Below are 16,118 nucleotides of genomic sequence, written 5' to 3'. Positions count from 1 at the left end.
AAATACCTGGAATTCCTACTGTAATTTAGCAATATCCATATATAAAAGGAAACATTTTTAAATAATGTCAGTAAGATTGTTCAAATGTAATACAGAAGTTGGACATGTTAAGTCTAACTCATAGGAAACCGTTTATGGGACAGAGGATGATTTTTTAACATGACAAGTATAGAGTAAATTCATGTTACTATTATTTGTGTTGTTTTTTAAATGAGTTTGTAATTCTCATGAGAGAAGGTCAAGAGGCAATAAAAATCGTATTAGCACAGGAAACACACACAATGGAAGACAAAATAGATGACAGGGACTTATCAAAATAAGACACTTATGCAGGCGGAAGGGGCAGTGAGTTCTTTAATGGGGCTCTTTTAGTCAACGTCTTTTAACTCTCACCAAACCACCTTTCGCTGCATAGGTCAGGAAGGTGGGGGAAGATACGGAGAGAGTCACCTGTGAGTAACTGGGCACAGGCTTCCCTGGAGCGCCATACTACACTGGACATGATGAGTCCTTGCAGGAGCAGGAGGGGAGCTCTCCTTACCTGTAAGAGCTAGGAGTGGAGGCCATCCTCTGGACCTGCGTTTCCTATACAGTGGACCTCCTGGACCCAAAAGACAGCTATATCCTCAGAGGAGCTGCAGCAGAACCAGGAGCCAGAGCATGGAACAGAAGGATGGACTTCCTAACTCAAAGAGCAAGTGAAGTTTGTGTGTGCAGAGTGGTGCGCCTAATCGGGGAAACTGGACTGGTTGACCCAATGCAATAGAGCTGAAAGCTTTTGGGGTGAGGCTTACCAGAGAGGGGTGCCTCTAGGCACGTGGCTTTTAGGAGACTTGTATGCCCTTTGGATATTTATTAGCAGACTGGACAAAACTTTCTAACATGACCTGAGAAACAACTCAACCCTGAGCATTTCTCACTGCATTACAACTTGTTAACCTCCTTAATAAGCCCTCTAACCGTGAATTTTTTCTGTAAGTTCTATGTAGTCATTACAATGGATCTTAGATCCCAGAGAAGTACAATAGAGAACACTCGTTAAGATAATACACACATCAAAAGATTTTGATGATGGCAGCATAGGTGCAAATGTGCTTGACACACTGGATGAATGTATGGATTGTGATGAGATGTAAGAGCCCCAGTAAAAGTATTTAAAAGAAGAAGAAGAACAAATAGGGAAATGGGAAACCACACAGTGGAAAACAAAACAAAAATTTTTATCAACAACACAACAGAGACTCCTCACTAAGATATATAGAATTCTCCAATATCTCAACAAGAAGCAAACAAATAATCCAATTAATAGTTGGGCAAAGGACATAAACAGAATTCACCCGAAAAGAAACACGAATAACTAACAAACACATGAGAAAATGCTCACAATCACTAACCATGTGGGAGATGCAAATCAAAACAATGATGAGATATCCCCTTACACCCACCACGATAGCGCAATACAATGAAAACAAAACAAAACAGAGAACAACAAATGCTGGCGAGGCCGTGGAGAGATTGGATCTCATCTACTGCTGGTGGGGTTGGAAACAAGTACAACCATTGGGGGAAGTGAAAGTTGGCTTCCTGAAACAACTGGGACTAGAAATACGACAGGATCCAGAGATACCCCTGCTGGGCATGTACCCCAAAGACATAAGAGAAAGAACCCAAACAGCCGAGCCTCTCCCACAGTCATAGCAGCACATTCACAACGGCAAAAAGGTGGAAACCATCCAAATGCCCAGCGACTGAAGAATGAAGTGGCGAGGAAACCTCTAACCACCTCCTGGCCTGGTGCGACCTGGAAACCATTCTGCTGAGTGAAGTTAGTCAATCACAAAAGGACACATACTGTCTGAGTCCACTCGTATAAGGGTCAAAACACAGGCTCCAGCTCAAAGGCCATGCATTCTTCTAATCTGGTCCCCCAAGCAACAAGGCGGTGTGCCTACCTGGCTCCCATAATCTATGTATTACTCTGTCCTGAGAACACATTAAAATCCCCATCAAGAGAGGTGGCCTCACTATAGATGAGGCCAGTTTCCCATGTAGACCCACCAATTCCTGCCATAGAGCAGTGTTCCACTGTGACTCCAAATTACCAGACAATCCTACCCGAGGATCTGTGAACTTTACGGGGAGATTGGATCAAGAGGAGGAAGGCTCATGTCTGTACTGGAGAAGGCAATTGCCCATCTGATGGTTGGTGGGCCAAGTGGGGCACCTAGCCACTGGGGAAAATGCTTGAAGAGACCCCCCCCAGGGGAAACTGCACCTGTTATTATGTTCCTAACTGAGCCCTTTCGATGGAGTTCCAAACCAACCCCAGGTGACCCAGGAACATGCTATAGACAACTCAGACATTCGACTGTCTGAGTACACAGTACGCTTCATGGGCCACACCAAAAGGACCCGAACTGAAACATCCACTTGTAACGTAGCCAAGAAGTGAAGATACTCCTTTGAACTTTAAGCTGAAACACCCCAGTACAGCGGTTCTCATCTGTGCATCACAGCCCCTTTGGGGGTCGAACGACCCTTTCACAGGGGTCACCCGATTCACACCAGCAGCAAAATGACAGTTAGGAAGTAACAACAAAAATAATGTTATGGTTGAGGGTCACCACCACATGAGGAACTGTATGAAAGGGTCGCGGAATTGGGAAGGTTGAGGACCACTGTCTAGTGGAAGAAGCAGATAATCTCTATCACAAGGTTAAGGAATTGGTGGTCATTGGCCTTTGAGTGGGTTCGAACTGATTGTTCTGAAGCTGCTCCATGAATGGCAACCCAGGACCAATGTGTATTTGCTGTTTGCGTGCTGCCCCTGCCTTTATGTGACATGTGTTAGTCTACTTGGCATGGTACCACCTCGTAAATCTTACTTCTGACGGTTTTGTCATCTCTATAACCTTTATGGCATGTATGATGACTCACCAACCTTTTGAACATGTATAACAAGTCATGTATTAGAATATGATGAGAAGTCCTACACACATATAAAATCCTTTGCTCAACAGTTCAGTAAAATAATGTTCCTATCAATAGTGTTCCTTTAAGCCCCATGGGGAAGATCTATGACGACAGTAAATAACAATGGTGCCTCCAAAAGGGAATCAGGGACTTAGAGAAACAATAATGATAGCAACGGATTTTGAGCTCTCAAGTGATCATAGCCCTAATATAAGGACAGATAGCTCTTACGGCATGACTTTCCCTGGTACTCGCCCCATGAGGAAATCCCCAAAGACACAAGTGCCCTAGCAAAGTGTGATGAACAAATCAGAAGGTGCACAACCATCATAAAAAAAAAATAGTGTCTAGGTTGTTAAAGGCTTGTCTCAAAACAAGCATGCATTTAAGTGAGGAGTCAGCTAAGTCCACCAGGAAGAAGCACATCAGCCTGTGTGATCCAAGGATTGCAAATAATAAGATCTAAATCTGGAAGGGGGAATGGGATGAGTGCTTACATTCTAAACACCTGGTTTGAGGGAAGCTATGGATAATAGTGTTAGCCCATAATCTATTTGCAGGGTCCCTATGTGAGTTGAGCCCTCAATGAATCTCCAAAGCACATCGGTTAGGAAGGTATCAGACAAAAAGCATTGCAAAGTGGATTTTAGCAGCTGTACTTAGGCTGGAATGTAACACCTTGTAATTTTATCTCCCTCTGGACCCAATGTGAATTTATTCTAATTTTTTAAAATATTCTCTGTTTTCTCTGATATTGAGGTCTTTACATGTTCTATATGGTCAGTGTTGCTGGGTTCTTGTTTGCCCTTGTTTATATGTTTATCTGTATAAGACGATCTGGATGAGTGGAATTATAAAGACGGTGCTGAATGGATGATGGTCTGGGGGCACAGAAGGGAAAGGTGAGAGAAATGGGAAGTCAATATCAGTGGGTAAAACAAGTAAGATATGTTCCAAAGTCGACATGATTTCACAACCGTTCTTGATAAGACTGAACTATTAAATTGTATGAAACGTTAATTATTACTCAATAGATTTTTTTGAAAAGCATAAGTAATATCAGATATTGGAATATGATAATGAGATGCTTTAAAAAGATCCTTTGCTGGAACTGTTAAAAGGGAAGGCAAGTGCTTTGTTTTCTCTGTCTCGGTGTCACACACGTTGATAAATCCTAAATAAAGCATAATGTGTGTGTGTGATGTATTTATACTACAGGTGTCTGGGTTGTTGTTGTAGTTGTTGTTGTTGCCAGGTGTCCTCAACTTCATTCCCACTCAGAGCGATACTATGTACCAAAAAAAGAAACACGAACTGTGTGCAATCTTCTTAACACTTCCCATGTTTGAGCCCACGGTTGCAACCGCAGATCAATCTATATCAAAGTTCTTCCTCGTTTTCAATGACCCTTTACTTTGAGAGACCTGATGTCTGTCTCCAGGGACTGATCACTCCTAATGATATGTCCAAAGCACATGAGACAACGTTTCTCCATCCTCACTTCCAAAGAAAATAGTGGCTGTACTGCTTCCAACATTAATTTGTTCATTACTCAGCTAGTTCATGGTATATTTAATACATTTTATCAACCCCATAATTCAAAGTCATCAAGCCTTCTTTGGGCTTTCCTACTTCTTTGGTCCAGTGTCACGTGTGTATAAGGCAATTGAAATATAACAGGCCAGACACTCCTCAGTTTTCAAAGTGACATCTTTGCTTTTTAACACTTTAAAGACATTTTTTGAAGCAGATTTGCCTAATGCCATATGTCATTTGATTTCTTGGCTGCAGCTTCCACGGGTGTTGATTGGATCCAAGTAAAATGAAATCCTTTTCAACTTCCCTCTTTTCTCCATTTATCATGATGTTGCTTATTGATCCAGTTGTGAGGATTTTTGTTGTGAGGATGAACTTGTCACTAAAGACTCCAAGTCCATTTCAATTTTACTTCTCTCTCTCTCTCTCTCTCTCTCTCCTCTGTCTTTCTCTCCTGAAACCACTATTTAGGTCAGAGGGTTAAGGAATCTGGAGGGATTTGGCTTTTTGTTTGTTTTTAAAGAAAAGTGAAATCAACCACAATATCTTATTAATTAACCGTCACATTTTTGATCCTGTCTAGCTCTCGTCTTTGACCTTCACTAGTTGGTGCTTCACTCCTTCTCACTCTGAGCAACCAAGGTTGTAGCCTTGGCACGTTGCAGGCTGGTCACGAATCTTCGGAGGAAAGACTGAAACCCAAAACCAAACCCACGGCCATGGAGTCAATGCTGCTTCAAGACAAACCTACAGGGCAGAGTAGAACTGACCCTTTGGGTTTTCATGGATATAATATTGACAGTTTACAGAAGCAAACATTCTCATCTTTATCTACAGAGCAGATGGTGGGTTCTAACTGTGGAGCCTGAAATTAGGAGCTCGATGTTTCATCAATGTCACCAGGGTTCCTAGGGAAAGATTAGAAAGATCGAAACACTGCCTTCAGAATTGTACAGGCAAAAAAATTTTTTTAAATTGTTTTAAAGAATTATATAGACCTAGATATTCGATATGTAAAGAAATAATAGCTTCATATTGTGATCATTTGTTTTAATAAATTTATGTGATTCTAAATTCTTTTTTAGTTATCCTTGTGTCTTTGTGGGTACAATTATGAGAGTGTTTATAAAGTATATGTAAATAATAAATTTAAAAGATAATGGGATTTTTCCACAATTTTTTATACACTTAAAGATTTGGATTGCAATTACAATGGTGCTGAAAGAAGATGTTAAAACTGCACTGAATATACAGGCTCCAGGAATTTATGGAATACCCAGGGAAGTGTTTCAGAAAGCTGAAGAAGCACTGGAAGCATTCACTCGCACTCACCAGGGAATTCGGAAGACAGCTACCTGGCCAACTGACTGAAGGAGATCCATATTTGTGCCCATTCCAAAGAAAAGTGACCCAACAGAAGGCTCAAACTACAAAAAGATATCAATGATTTCTCACATGTGTAAAACATTGTGTAATATCATCCAACAACAGTTGTAGCGCACCTTAACAAGGAGCTTCCAGAAGTTCAAGCCAATTCAGAAGAGGTCATAGAACAAGGGACATCATTGCTGATGTCAAATGGATCTTGACTCACAGTACACAATTCTAGGAAGATATTTACTTGTGTTTCATTGACTATGCAAAGGCATTCAGCTGCATGGAATATCATAAACTGTGGAGAATCTTGAGGAGAACAGGAATTCCAGAACACTTCATGGTGCTCATTCGGAACTTGTGCATGGATCAAGAAGCAGTTGTGTGAACACAACAAGGGAATACCACATGGTTTAAAATCAGGAAAGGTGTATGTCTGGGTTGTATTCCCTAACCATACTTGTTCAATCTATATGCTGAGAAAATCACCGGAGAAGTTGGATTATATGAAAAGAGGGTGGTATCAGAATTGGAGGAAGGCTTATTAACAGCCTGTGAAGTACAGATGACACAACCTTTCTGGCTGAAATTAAGGAGGACTTGAAACACTTGGTGATCAAGATCAAGGACTGTAGCCTTCAGTATGGATCCCAACTCAATGTCAGGAATAACACAATCCTCACAACTGAACCAAGAGGTAACATCCTGATAAATGGAGAAAAGGTTGAAGTTGTCAAGGATTTTGTCTTGGATCCACAATTAATGTTCATGGAAGCAGCAGTCAAGAGATCAGAAGATGTAGTGTTTTAGGTAAATCTACTGCACAAGATATTGTGGTAGTTACATAATCTGTTGCCAATTTGAGACTTAAGAGTGAAGGGCTGGAGTTTGGCCTGTCAATCAGGTCACAGCTTGATGACCTAATTTGGAGGCTCTAAGGAAAAAATAGCTCACTGGAGGCAGGACACAGGCTGACTTCCTGGGAATCATTCCTGCAGACAAGACACATGAAGCTATGCTAGAGCCCCGGAGCTGAAGGAGCCACATGGAGACCCCTGCCAGCGCTGAGATGCTTACAATGCCACTAGATCCAAAAGACTTCCCACCCACTGGCCTGTGATCTTCCCGCATTCGACATCATTGCATGTGTTTCATGAGTCTGAAAAGGCCTCTGTAGATTGGTATCAGACATATGGACTAATATAGGATGTATGGACTTGATCTGGACTAGGCTGGGATGTTTTCTTATTGTACAATTACTCTTTATATAAAGCTATTTCTTATACATATATCAGTGTCTATGAATTTGTTTCACTAGTTTACCTAGACTAACACAGAACTCTTTAGTGTTGAAAAGCCAGGATATTACTTTGAGGGATAAAGTGTGCCTGACCCAAGCCATGGCCTTCTGCATTGCATCATATGCATGTGAAAATTGGACATTGAATAAGGAAGACCATAGAAGAATAGATGTACTTGAACAGTGGCACTGGAGAAGAATACTGAAAGTACCATGGACTGCTAGAAGGATAAACCTATCTGTACTGGAAGGAGTGCTCCTTAGAGACAAGGATGGCAAGTCTTCATCTTGCTGGACATTTTGTCAGGAGAGACTAGTCCCTGGAGGAGTACATTATGTCTGGTAAAGTGGAAGGGCAGCAAAAAAAGAGGAGGGCCTTCAATGAGATTGACACAGTGGCTGCATCAATGAGTTCAGGGGTAGGAACAATTGTGAGGATAACGCGGGACCAGCATGCTTTCCTTCTGTTGCGCATAATGTTACTGTGGGCGAGAGTCAACTCAATGGCATCTAACAAAAGCAACATATAAATAATACATATATATATATGGAGCTCTGGTGTTGCAGTGAATACAAACTGGTTTGCAATCTGAAAGGTCAGCAGTTCAAAACCGTCAGCTTCTCCTCAGCAGAAAAGACTGGGCTTTCTACTCTCTTCAAGAGTTAAAAGTCTCAGCTACTCACAGGGGAGTTCTCCCCTGTTGTACAGCACTCTATGAGTCCTTATGAACTTGATGGCAGTGAGGGGTTTTTTTGTTTATGTATGTGTGCACCCGTGTGTGTACACATATCATTTGATTTAATTAATATGGAATGCAGTTGGTGTTTTTATGAAGATTTCCAGATGATACTAAATTTCTACCAGAATGAACACCACTTTACAAGATTCAAGTAACTAAATAGGAGAAAACTGATGTCTTCTGATTAAGATTTTTACCATGTGCACATATTTTTCTTTAATATTTACAATAATTTAAATCAGGTACAAATTCTCACATTTTAATTTTTCTCTGAGGTTCTTGGAAGCCTTTACTGTCTAATTGGGGCAAAGACCTTTATAAATTTGCAAGGAATAATGTAACAAAAGCTTTACTGCTCAGTATTTATAGTTGGGACTGCTAGAGGCAAAAGGAAAACTTTCAAGGAGGCATCAATATTGACAATCGTCCTGGTGGGTTAGTGAGTTACTGGCTACGTTGCTACATGAAAGATCAGCAGTTCGAACCCATCAGTGGCTCCAAGGGAGAAAGATGAGGCTAACCCCCCTTGTAATTATTTATAACCTATGAAACCCATAGGGGCAGTTGCACTCTGTTCTATAAGATCTCTGTGAGTCAACTCAATGGTAGTGAGTAATGAGAAGGTTGTAAGGCTTGGGAAATGTTTAACAGGAAGCAAACATGGTCAAAGTTCATTCTAGTGAGGGTGCTGGGTTCTTTGTTAGAAAATAAAATGATGCATCGTGTACCCATGTGCCATTCATTTATTCATTCATTAACTATTGATTCACTAATATTCAACCTACATCTATTAAAAGGATATCAGGTTTAGTGCTAATCTCTGCGGCACTATCACACAAACACTTAAATAAACTATTCCTTGAACTTAAACATCAACAGGTTTGGAGACATATTCCCCATGGGTCATATGCAATCACAATTTTAAAAATTTAGCATGCCAAATGTGTTAACATGTGCCACTGAGTAATAGATGTCTCTTGGAATGTAAAATGGGAACGTTTCTCAGTAAACACACACATACAATATCTAAAACAAAAACAAATTTGTTGCTGTAGATTATATTCCAACTCAATGTGACCCTAAAGGGCAGAGCAGAACTGCCCCCGAGGGTTTCTCAGACTGTAATCTTTACAGAAGCAGATTGCTCCATCATTCTCCCACGGTGTGGCCAGGGAGTTCAACCACCAAACTTGCCATTAGCCATTGGCAGACGCTCAACCACTCTGCCACCAAGGCTCCTTATTAAATACCCAAGCTCACTGCCGTGGAATCACTGCTGATGCACATTGACCTCTTGTGCTTTTCCAAGCCAGCAACTGTTTACGGGTATAGAACGCCCAGTTTTTCTCCCTCTGAGCTGCTGGTGGTTTTGAACTACTGACCATGCTGATTGCAACCCAATGGGTAACCCGTGCGCCATCAGGGCTCCTTATTAAATACCAAGGGACCTTAAAAATAGACAATTACAATTTCAGGTAAAAGACATGTTATATAACATTGATAAGCATGCCTTAATGACCACTTTTTAGAAACAAAGCCATCAACAGCCTATAGATGTTCTAAAGTTTTGAATGACAGCATTCATCTAGAAATTATAATCTAATGGCAATTAAGGACAAATGGATAACTGTGAACTGCATCTATGGAAAGGACCCTTTCATCATTTCCATGTTAGTTGTGCGTGTATTGAAGGGGAAGAAAAGATAGAAGTTTTAAAGCAGCCTGTTTAACATATATCACTCATCTGCCACTCTGCCTTAGAGAGTTTCCAATTCTACCTTTATGCTGGGATAGGTGGTTTTTGGCCCATTGCTAAATATCAACATTTTTAATACAGTAAAGAAGTGTAAAAATCTAATTAATTTAAGAGACCATTAACTTTGTTTTAGAAATGCAAGGCCACACTACCAGTGACCAGTTGATGCCACTTCAAGGAGGGAGAGCCTATGTGGGTCAGAGAAGAACTGTCATCCATGGAGTTTTCAGTGCTGATTATCTAGCATTCGATCACCAGGCCTTTCTTCTGATGCACTGCTGACTGAACTTCAACCTCCAACCTTTCAGTAGTACAGTACATGATGTCAATAACTGTTTGCATCACTATTAACAATCAATAATCTTTATTCATTCAGATATTTAATTGAGTGTATGATTATCTAGCCATGGGCTTCCAAACTTATTTGGACTACCGGCCTCTTTTGAGAAAAAATAAATCAATTAATTAGTGCTCCCTTGACAATTAAAAACTTTTGAACTATAGTCCATAATCCAGGATAAAGTGTAGGTATCTGCTTTTTCAGCCCCTGGGATTGTTCCAGCTCGGCCCCGTCTGTGTGAATGGTATCACCCAGTTTGAGAATAAAAAACTGATTTCCAAGGAGTTGGAGATTGAAGTTGTCCCAATGTCCAACTTTTCCAAGATGCCATATTCCCTCACGTTCTTGCGTTCTGAAATTCATTACAATTCACATCCCACAAAAACTTTGAGGAAATGCCTCATGTGATGGTGGTGCCCTTCAGTTCCAATCCCAAGGATACGGCAGAGGTGACCCAAATTCAGGGTCAAGTCCAAAGCCTAAAATGTCCAAAAGTCCTAGCAGGTTCTTCTTGATTCTACCAAAGCTCAGTCAGGAAGTAGCGGTCTGGCTTTCCAGACCAGGTGCTGTGTGCTGACCAGCATTTCCATACACCCCCACATATGATGGTGTCTTATGCCACAGCCTCTAAATCAAAGATGCCCTCAAGAAAACAAAGCTTGTGGCATGGTCCTCACCCTCCACTAAGGTGAGGTCTTGAAGATGCTCCCAAAGAACCAAAGGGTGTTTTTATCCCACACCCTCCACCAAGGTCAGGTCTCAATCCCTCCCCACTCCTGTCCATCAGCATAACAGAGACTGCCCTCCCCACGAGCCCATCACCACAGGTGTACCAAGGCCAGAACCATAATATCCATAAGGAGCCAGAGGACCATATTAATCGACTCTCACTCAACTGGTCTAATCACTTGACTTTTCATGTGTGGATTGAAAGACTGAAGTCTGTCCTCTCTCAGTCACTGCGTACTGGGTTTGCGGGAGAGGGCGCTACTTTTTGGAAAGCTGCTTTCTCTGTTCACTATCCATAAAAGTCAGCCTCGTAAAGCCGTGATCTCTGTTTCTGACATCATACTTATACTGATGGGAGTTGGTCTAAAATCCAATCCTATCAGCAAGATCTCACCACTCAAAATTCACGTGAGAAGTTTGGAATCAAATTCAAATGCTGACTCTGTGATGGCGTTATGTGATCTTTGGAAAAGTCATCTTTCTCTGGTTCTTGGAACTGTGATGATAATACTTGAACTTTGGGGTAGAAGTGCATATGAAGCTAACAATGAGAAGACTTTTTTTTTAAGGTCCTAGCTTAGTGCCTAGTGAGTGCAGTGCTCCTAAGCATGTCCCCTCCCTTTTGTCTCCTCTTGCCTCAATCCCCACCTCCCCACACCCCAACTTAAGCAAGCTTTAGCTCCTGTTCAAGGAAATTATTCATGGTGATATTTTCTAATATGTCTCAAAAATGTAAGTCCAACTGCAGGCAGAATATAAAGAATGCATATCTAAGTCACTTGATTGTACTTGATATTTCTCAAAAAGAATACACGCTGCTAGATAAAGCCACTAAGGAATAGTCTGAATATTTCAATAAACATTTCTAATTTTATGTGTCAAGCTGCACCGATGTGTCATCTGTTGCCTCTTAAGAAGACCAAACTCTATGGGAATGCTGTTTTTCAGAGTAAACATTTTTTAAAGGGAGGCAAAAGTACATATGCTGATATTAGTAAGATACCACCTGCAATTTAGTTATAGTAGATCAAGTCCTGATACTGATTTGCTTTTCATATCCTAATTAAGTGAAGCTAAAATTTCCAAAGTCCATTTAGTTTAGTTTATTAAATAGATTACTTAATTTTCCAAAAAGCTGCGGGCTTTTAAAGTTAACATACTTTTAATGCATGTATTTCTCATTGTCATACTCCCCAGTGGCAGCTTTTCTCAAAGGCATGACTTTCCCATCGTAAAGATGTCTTCTTGGTGGTACGAAATCTAATGGAGGAGTGCATCGGGCAAAGTAGTGCACTAGGCCTCTTTCAAATGTTCTAAAGCTGTCACTTTGAGGTCTAAGGTGTGTCTGACTCAGCCATAGGATTTTCAATCACCTCCTATGCCTGTGAAAATTGGACAATGGATAGGTAAAACCAAATTACAATGGATATACGTGAATTATGATACTGACAAAGAATACTGAGCCACAGATTGTTAGAAAAATGAGTAAATCTGTCTTGAAAGAAGTACAGCCAGAGTGCTCCCAGAAGTGAGGATGGTGGCACTTTGTCACCTGACATGTTATCAGGAGGGATCGGGCTCCGGAAAAGACATCACGCTTGATTAAGTATGTGACCAGGTACGTGACAAGGAGGAAGACCCCCAACGAGATGGGTTGATACCACGGCTGCAAAAAACGGCTCCAAACACGGTGAGGAAAGCATGTGACTGGGCAATGTTTCCCTCTCTGCATTGTGAGTTTGAATCCACTTGACCCCACCTAACAATCATAAACAGATGAGAGAGCTTTAAAAGTCTGTAGGGACATTTCTATTATCTTTCCATTTCATTTGTCCACAAACTTTCTGAAGCCCCTTATAGATCCAGTAAGGTTAGAAATAACACAAAAGGAAATACACAATTCATAGAAGTGCATTTGCAATTAGATCCGGGTTGAATTAAACAAGTTGTAGTGTTTATTACAACAGGAAGTGAGATGGGATGGGACACAAATTAATGAAAATGACAAGGCTGGTGTTTTACGCTTTATCCTCAATCAATTTTTAATGAGAACCAAGGCCACACAGTAAGTTTTTCATAGACGCAAAAGTGGTGAATGATACTCATCTCAACTGGCCAAATAATACAATTGAGAAAGTGAAGATACACTTTGGTCTGATTTCCCCGAGTGGGTGGTGATGGAGACCTTAGTCAAAGGAAAGTTACCTGTTTATTGTATTTTGTCTTCACCTGGCTTTTAATAAAGCAGTCATATTCTTGTAAGAAAATATCCATTGCAGTTTTATTATCCTAGCCAGTGCTTAACATTTCTCTTTACTTCACAAAATCTATTGCTCCACGGTGTACTTATTTCCCCAACACTAACTGTTACACCAATGTGTACACATCTTGTTGGTGCTGTTGTTTTCGTACATGTGACTAGAAAAAGAAGATTATTTCTGTTTTCAGCTGGCAGATTCACATAAACTGTCAATATTATCATGCCAGTTGAATAGGTGGGTATTAAAACATGACAGACTATTCCCCCAAAATATATTCCTTAGAGTATTTTTAATTTGGTGGGCTGAGAAGCACAAATGCCAATAGAAATATAACTCTATCTTCAATAAGATATTTGACTAGATGATCAGACATTTTTATGATTTTTCTATGATAATAATTCAAGTACTGATAGATCGCCTTACCTTATTTCTACATTTTGATGGAAGTAAATGATGCAATAGCTTATAGAACACAAGAGCCCTTTTTTTGTTTTGTTTTGTTTTAAAATTTATCTAGCTTCCTGAAGCAGACCCAGTGTTAGAGTGGGTTATGCTATGCTTTGGGCCGCTAACCTAATGGTCAACGTTTCAAAACTACCAGTCTCAATGTGGGATAACGATGAGGCTTTCTACTCTTATAAAGTTAGAGTCCAGGAAACTCAAAGGGACAGTTCTACTTTGTCCAAAAGGTTTCTATGAGACTAAATCAACTTGATGCCAGTGGGTTTGGAGTTTGGAGTTTTCCTGAGTTAGATAACTTTTTAGTTTTATGGGTGTCTGTAGCATTCTGAGGAGCAAAGATGAGCAACAAAGTTTAAAATGTGGTGATGAATAATATACTCAAATGTGCAAGTAGAAAACAATAAAGGCAATGCTTCTGGTGTTTTCTCTTTATCTGAAGTCAGAATTGATTAGGCCTATGTTGCATGAAACTTTGTTTTCAATCTCTTACTATTTAATAAATTCAATGGTCCTAAAATTCAGATAGACTTCTCCAAACATTTTGAGCTTGACCTTCTGGAAATCAATGTCAGAAAAATAAACCAGGTAAGAATCACAAATTCTTAAAATTTTAAAGTCATGGGTATCTAATCTGCCATCTATATTTCTGGGAATGGCCACGAAGTAAATAATGGAGATACATTTAGAAGCAATGCCAATGGTTGACAGGGCTATTTTGAAGCCCATTTCTTCTGTCTAGCTTTGGTTCTTCGTCCTTTGACGAACGCTCGTGATCTTTGAGTTCTTACCAGGGGGCAATGAAGAAGTGTAGTACATATTCTATTACGAATCTTGCCATTTTTTCTTTAATTCTAGATTCTTTCCCTCAACAAATATTAAGTACCTTTTTTGTACTGGTCACATCAGGTTGTTAAACATTCCTCCTTGTGTCCAGCTGAGTTGGACTCAAGGAGGAATGTTTAACAACCTAATGCATCTAATGGTTCTTCACTCTGCAGAGTTGAGTGAGGCTCAGAGCTCCAGGAGAGGCAGCTGCTCTCCAGTGCTGGCACCCACATAACCTGTCTCTTTTTCTACCTGCACTAAGCTGGTCAGCCTGTATCAAGCTAAGATATTTACATGTAATACTTTCATAAACCCACCTGACATTCCCTGAAGTGCTGCTTTGCATGAACAATTCTGATACTTCATAAGCATCATTGTTAAAGTGTCTCTTTAACGTGTTCTGATCTCTGAAGTACTGATTATCCTTCTAACTTATTGCTCTTTCTTCTTAAATCCTTAAAGGGGCTTGGGGCGGGGGGTTGTCTCCTGCTGCCCAAATGAATCAATACAAGTATTACAAATGAAGTATTACAAATGTAAATGAAGTTAAAATTGAACTTGCAAAACACACCACAATGGTTTCAATGGTTTAACATACGCACCCATTCTTACTCTCACTAACTCAGAGTTTTACTGGGGGGGAAAAAAAAAAGATCTGTTCACCATTTTTCTCAAACAACTTTCATGTGTTTTTGTCTTTGGCAGAAATGATCAGCCCTGAAAAAAAACCTGTTTAACTTAACTTTACAAGCCTGTTTAATTTATGCTCAGTAAAATAAGTACGCCTGTTTTTATGTGCTAGCTTCTGCCTCTTCCTCCTCCTCCTCCTCTGGCTGGGTGCGCACTCCTTAAGCAACCTGCTGCATTTTGTAACTGTGGAATTTAACTGAGCTCCGGAAGACTCCAAGCGAACAAGGATAAAGCATCACAGATGCACATAGTGAATCTTTTTCACTCTTCCCAGTACAAGCAGGCCAGGGTCGGGCAGGGCGGCTGGATTTACATCCCAAACGTATGCAGCCAATCCCTGCGGTGCACATGAGCTGTAAACAGGACCATTGGCTTAATTGGAATCTCAGTGGTCAGGCGAACTGGGAATCTCTAGTATGGGTCAAGGAGCAAGCATCAAAATGTTTCTTCTGCTTGTCAGCGAGCGAAAATGACGCAGGGTGCAATGGATCGGCAGGCTATTGATGACTTTCCATCCCATTCCCCAGTGTTAGTGGCCAGAGAACCCAGGGCTCAGAGACAGACTGACAGACAGACAGACACGCGCCGGGCCACCAGGATCTCCATTTCCTCCCAAGGCTAAAAAGGCTAAAAACAGCCTTGCTACCCAGCACCGTGGCTGGGCTGCATCTGCTTTGTTTACCATATAAGTCACACTAGGGGTTCACCCCGCGCCCTCTCCCCCGCGTTAGAGCCGGGTGTGGGGAGCGGCTTGAGACACACCACCAAACTCCAGCCCAGCCCCAGGCCATTGCCAAAAACACGCCTCGGAGCCCTGTCCCGAGCCTGGCAGAAAAGCCACTTGAAGGCAGGGGAGCCTTTTGAACTCCTAACCCCCAGGAGACGCCCGGCCATCTCCCAGGAGAAAGCCGACTTCCCAGGCCGGGGCGAAACTTAGGGCGCGATCCCGGCCAGGAGGCACCCCGCAGCCGCCCTCCCCTGGCGCTCGCAGGCGACACCCCGCGTACCTGGAAAGTTGCGATGTGCGGAGGGCAGGGCGAGCGGCCCGCGGCCCCGGCGGGGCCGGTTCTGCCGGGCGGTCCTCGGACGCTGCGGAGTTGGGAGAAGGAAGCGTTCCCCGGCGAACGCACGA

General features: G+C 41.4%; 1 protein-coding gene across 1 annotated transcript in view; it reads right to left on the bottom strand.

The window, feature by feature from the left end:
• TRPC4 (transient receptor potential cation channel subfamily C member 4) overlaps positions 1-16,067 on the bottom strand; it is a 234,396-nt gene extending 218,329 nt beyond the window's left edge. Inside the window, exon 1 of the mRNA XM_004711235.3 lies at positions 15,994-16,067. The gene's annotated coding sequence lies outside the window, so the exon portion shown is untranslated. The remainder of the gene's footprint in view (positions 1-15,993) is intronic.
• Positions 16,068-16,118: the final 51 nt, after the last annotated feature.

Source organism: Echinops telfairi, unplaced genomic scaffold, assembly GCF_000313985.2.
Source record: "Echinops telfairi isolate 266 unplaced genomic scaffold, ASM31398v2 ScPeMD7_11;HRSCAF=52, whole genome shotgun sequence".
NCBI classification, from domain to species: Eukaryota; Metazoa; Chordata; class Mammalia; order Afrosoricida; family Tenrecidae; genus Echinops; species Echinops telfairi.
Note: the sequence above shows the minus strand (reverse complement) of the source record. Positions and strands in the feature narration are given on the sequence as shown.